The sequence below is a fragment of the Salmo salar genome, chromosome ssa06 (genome assembly GCF_905237065.1).
Source record: "Salmo salar chromosome ssa06, Ssal_v3.1, whole genome shotgun sequence".
Classification (NCBI taxonomy): domain Eukaryota; kingdom Metazoa; phylum Chordata; class Actinopteri; order Salmoniformes; family Salmonidae; genus Salmo; species Salmo salar.
The window spans coordinates 58,409,749-58,415,748 of NC_059447.1; the positions used below are offsets into that span (position 1 = coordinate 58,409,749).

The 6,000-nt window shown below is 40.2% G+C and overlaps 1 protein-coding gene across 1 annotated transcript in view; it reads right to left on the reverse strand.

Moving 5' to 3' along the window:
• LOC106607718 (transcription regulator protein BACH2) overlaps positions 1-5,036 on the reverse strand; it is a 104,148-nt gene extending 99,112 nt beyond the window's left edge. Inside the window, exon 1 of the mRNA XM_014204974.2 lies at positions 4,753-5,036. The gene's annotated coding sequence lies outside the window, so the exon portion shown is untranslated. The remainder of the gene's footprint in view (positions 1-4,752) is intronic.
• Between the last annotated feature and the right edge of the window lie 964 nt (positions 5,037-6,000).

Genomic DNA, 6,000 nt, shown 5'->3' on the forward strand with positions numbered 1-6,000 from the left:
GGATTTCTGCATAAATTGGCCATCAAATTTGATCACAACAATAGACAAACATAGTGTGCTTAAACTAATAACACACAAATGATTGTATTTTTCTTGTCTATATTGAATACATAATTTAAACATTCACAGTGTGGGTTGAAAAACGTATGTGAACCCCTAGGTTAATGACTTCTCCAAAAGCTAATTGGAGTCTGGAGTCAGCTAACCTGGAGTCCAATCAATGAGACGAGATTGGAGATGTTGGTTAGAGCTGCCCTGCCCTATAAAAAACATTCACAAAATTTGAGTATGCCTGATGTGAACCATGCCTCAAACAAAAGAGATCTCAGAAGACTTGCATAAAGCTGGAAAGGGTTACAAAAGTATCTCTAAAAGCCTTGATGTTCATCAGTCCACGGTAAGACAAATTGTCTATAAATGGAGAAAGTTCAGCACTGTTGCTACTCTCCCTAGGAGTGGCCGTCCTGCAAAAATGACTGCAAGTGTAGAGCGCAGAATGCTCAATGATGTTAAGAAGAATCAGCTAAAGTGTCAGCTAAAGACTTACAGAAATCTCTGGAACATGCTAACATCTCTGTTGACGAGTCTGCGATACGTAAAACACTAAACAAGAATGGTCTTCATGGGAGGACACCACGGAAGCCACTGCTGTTAAAAAAAAAACATTGCTGCACGTCTGAAGTTTGTAAAAGAGCACCTGGATGTTCCACAGCGCTACTGGCAAAATATTCTGTAGACAGATGAAACTACAGTTGAGTTGTTTGGAAGAAACACACAACACTAGGTGTGGAGAAAAAAAGGCACAGCACATCAACGTCAAAACCTCATCCCAACTGTAAAGTATGGTAGATGGCAGCGTCATAGTTTGGGCCTGGACAGGGCCTGGACAGCTTGCTATCATCGACGGAAAAATGAATTCCCAAGTTTATCAAGACATTTTGAAGGAGAATGCAAGGCTATCTGTCTGCGAATTAAAGCTCAACAGAAGTTGGGTGATGCAACAGGACAACGACCCAAAACACTGAAGTAAATCAACAACAGAAGAAAATACTCCTTCTGGAGTGGCCCAGTCAGAGTCCTGACCTCAACCCGATTGAGATGCTGTGGCATGACCTCAAGAGAGCGGTTCACACCAGACATCCCAAGAATATTGCTGAACTGAAACAGTTTTGTAAAGTGGAAAATATTCCACCTGACCGTTGTGCAGATCTGATCCGCAACTACAGAAAACGTTTGGTTGAGTTTATTGCTGTCAATGGAGGGTCAACCAGTTATTAAATCCAAAAGTTCACATACTTTTCCCACCCTGCACTGTGAATGTTTACACAGTGTGTTCAATAAAGACATGAAAACCTATAATTGTTTGTGTGTTATTAGTTTAAGCAGACTGTGTTTGTCTATTGTTGTGACTTGGATGAAGATAAGATCACATTTTATGACCAATTTATGCAGAAGTCCAAGTAATTCCAAAGGGTTCACATACTTTTTCTTGGCACTGCGGGTGCATAAATACATTGAAACAGATTTTTCTTGATTATTCAACCAAATTCATGATAAGTAGTGCTATTCTAGGTCTTAATCACCTGACAAATCACAGCGCAAAAGAAAATGGGAAAGTGTGATTTCATGAATCATTAACTTTGGAGTGCTCTTAGCCTACTCCAAGGACAACAACGTGTTTTTTTTTTGTGTGGTTGTTTTAAATACATGCAAGGTACAGGGCATTGCTAACATGGCAACATAAGACACCATTATTGATGGAACATAATAGGGTTGATTACCACAAAGCAAAGGAAACACAAAGAGGAGTTAGTATGTAGGCCTGGTACTTCTGCGTTTAAGGACGTAGAATGAGAATGGAAAGTCTGCATGGGAGGGACAAACAGTGTCAGGTGAAGAGATCTTGTTCAAGTGTGGGATTTCAGCGGTGGTTAGGCGCTGGGAGGGAACCCTCTGGGACTCATTATGTGTGAATCCCCAAACAATCTGTTTACGTCACAAATGGCACCCTATTTCCTACATAGTGCACACCATTTGACCAGATCAAAGGTTAGTCAAATGTAGTGCACTGTGTATGGAAAAGGGTGCCATTTGAGACGGGACCAGTCAAATTGAGACAACTTCCCTATAGTCAATCAATGCATGAGAGGGACATTGACCAGTTATCATGTCTGTCATTATGTGATGAACGGTGAGTTGTGAGGGGAAACTTGGATTTTATGATAATATTGGAATATAAGGTATATGCTTTTTTCTTCTTTGTCTTCTAGGTAATATAAGTAACTGACTCTCATAATTACTTTGACTGTAAAAAGCTGTTGAAAACAGTTACAATAATGCAACAACAACAAAAAAAACGTATAAAGGAAAGAACTGTTCCAACCAAAACCAATTCATCAAAGCACAAAAACAAAATAGGCTATATCATTTCTGATGTAGGTTGTTGGTGTGATATTGCATCATATACTGTATCCAGCCAAGGTTCACTGTCAATGCCTCAAATGATAGATTCAGATTCACTGGGAAAGTGAAGCATACACTGACACTAATAGGGGAAGCATGCGCATGTACAGAAGATAAAGACAGCAGAACAATGGAATCATATCTGCAGCACATGATTACACAAGTGCTACATAGCGTACTTTGCAATCTTGATTGATACAATGCGCTTCAATTACACCAATGGGATAGAGGCATAGTTTAAAAGTGTATATTTTCTACTGTTGGTGTTTCTTGGTTCAAGAACAGAGGAAATGTAATCCAAGTAGATAGGCTATACCTAGGCCTATGAGTTATAATGGTGTTATAGCCTTCTCAAGCGTTGAGGCTCAATTTTATGGGAAATTAGTTTTCAAAATTACATACATCAGTCCAAATCATGAATGATCACTGAAAACATATTTTCAACGCGCACATTCATGGCACAATCAGCCACTGTTATTCCGTGGCATGAGCAGTTCGGTTCAAATGCACTAGTAGACAAAGGAATGTCTTGATCCTCTGGGTGCATGTCACACTGCTATAGGCTACAAACTGCGGTAACACTGCATTAAAATGTCAACATCATTCATTTGAAACGCAACGCTTATTTTTTCCAGACATATTCTCATATGACAACGCATGGCCGATGTTAGAGATTATGAGTTAGTTGTTTTGTAAGGCTATTGTGTCATTCTTTGGAAATAGCCAACGCATCGCAATCCCAGATAGCCTAAATGTGCGGCGCGGAGAGAACACACATGACACATTCTTATTACAGCACAGCGCAGCAAACGTGGTCGCCTTTGCACAGCATGCGAGAGAGATGTGTAAACTATAGTAGCCTAATGCACGGATCAAGAGCCGCTTTCCGTCGGTGATTTCAAATGAGGACAAAGCCGCTAAGTCACTGCACCAATTATCCCATCGTCAATTAAAACGTCAATAAAAACATTGAATAGAAATAATGAAATGATGGGAAATAGGTTAAATATGTATAACGGCAATAATGCCCTCCACGTTGTTGCCAATGCAAAGTGAGCGATGACAAAGTACGAGGACCGTCCGTGCGTAAAGGCGAAGCTTTTGTGGCAGGTAGGCTATACAGTATATCGTTTCTCAAGCCACATTGCTGTAGGAAATGCTGGGCTGCTATGAGACTAGGCCGAAGATATGAGCTATTGTAAACACATGTAACTTCAATTAAACTTGAGTTAGGACTATAATGCAAATATGGAGAGGGGGATCAAATCCCCCCAGTTTCATTGAAATATATGCTCTGGCTCTTTAAATGGCACCCTCCGGCTATTGAGCCGATTGCATTGGCTGCTGAACCAAATAAAGCTCGCAGTCCTTACACAGCAAATATTTCGCTGATTTTCTGTGGATTAACGGGGTGATTGTAGTATAATGGATACTAGTTTTACATGAGTGCAGTTTGGCCAACTGTTGCCAAATTGCTTTTGTTACTCAAAAGCAACAAGTTGCACTGTAAAATGTGTGCTAGTAAAGTATTTTTTAACATCCGATTCGTCGCAGGAGCACATTCGGTAGCTTTAAAGAATATAATATAATTACTAAATAACATAATACTAGCCTAACAATAATTATACTAATCGTAATCATTATTATCGTCAATATAATTTGTCAGTTAAAGTAGCCTAATCGTTAATGTGTAAACTATACTCGTTTTAAGTTTAATTGCATTGCACATTTGAATCACTCCGAGTTCATTTCTGCAGTGAATGAGGGCGGGAATTCGGACTGGGGGTATTTGCCTTTGCCATGGCCAATTAAACGGTTAAGGCCTTTGCAAGTGACAGCTTCTTTTCTCTCAGCGAAAACAAGAGTCATGCCTAACCCAGACACTCACTCCGACGTGCCTCCTCCTCCTCCAGGATAGCAATGCATTCACTGCTCTCAAATCGGAGGGAGCTCAAATCGGACTGACTCAGATCTTTACAGGATGTGGTAGCCTTATGTTTCACTCTTAAAACGAGTGTTCACAATCAAAACTAGCCTAATAGCTACAACCAGGCAAAAATGATCTGAGGCATGCCGCCAAGTGTTGGAGATTTATGCATGTATTCTTTTGGAGAGGTTTTCATATCTTCGAACTCCAAACATTAACAGTCCCCTCAACGTATAAGTTTGGAACTCCATTCGCCGTTATAAACATACTATAGTCTATTCGAGCACTTGCACAATAATTCAATAATTAAGACATTCGATAACACATTTCAGTTAAATGGTTGAAATATGCATGCAGCTCACCTTTTAACTTTCGCTTGTTTTCCTGTAATCCAGCCTTTTTGTCCGTTTACCAAATATTTTTTTTTATCACATGGTGACTTCGTTGCAGTTTCCTAAAGCCCCCGACTGCAGGGAGAATACCTTTACTTTACACTATTCGTTTCTTTCTTTCTATTTTATATTAAGTTTTGTGGTTATAAAAAGTGTTGTTCTTCTTCTTCAGCAAATGTCAGTGTGTGTGATGATCCTGTGCAGCGTGCTGCTCCGTCTCCGCTGTTTATTACACTCGAATGGAACGCCTACTCTGAATGGCTACATTGTTGACATTGGGCCACTGACGTCATTCTAGCCCTCATTCACAACATTACGCGGTGCAGATTGCGTTGGTGCCCCGGGCAGTAGGCACATACTCAAAAAAAATGTCCGCAGTTGAGGTTTGTGAATTCCTATTTCGAGTACGCGCAGCGCGCGACCCTAATCTGTACAAGCAGCTTCTGTCAATATGAGCAGTTGTATTTGATTTTTTATTTAACCTTTATTTAACTAGACAAGTCAGTTAAGAACAAATTCTTATTTACAATGACGGCCTACCCCCTGACGGGGGGACGGCCTACTCCCCTGACGCAGGGCGGCAGGTAGCCTAGTGGTTAGGGCGTTGGACTTGTAACCGAAAGGTTGCAAGATCGAATCCCTGAACTGACAAGGTAAGAATCTGTCGTTCTACCCCTGAACAAGGCAATTAACCCAGTATTCCTAGGCCGTCATTGAAAATACGAATGTGTTCTCAACTGACTTGCCTAGCAAAATAAAAGTTAAATAAAAAATAACAATAATTGTGCGCTGCCCTATGGGACTTCCTGGCCAGTTGTGATATTGCCATGACTAATACAATATACCGAGCAATTAAGGAACATGCACAAAAGCTGAAAGGATGGGCATAGTTAGAGTTCTAAATATATATATTCCTTTACAAAGGAGGATATTTAAACCAGATATAAGACACTAGCCTTTTGAATTGAATAATATACTTATAATTACTTTATTACCAATGAGAATTTCCAAATCAAGGAACAAAGATTAGCCTTGCCTACAGTTCACTCTAGAACAGCAACTTTCTTTTACTAGAGAGAACATACATTCTTACGTAGATCTTGGACGAGTAAACCCATGTTGTTGTTCAGGACCAAAGTGTAGGCACGGAGGGAAGCTGGCGGTAGAACATGAGGCATGTTACTCAGGCACGTTTTGTTCTGGATCAGCCCACATACT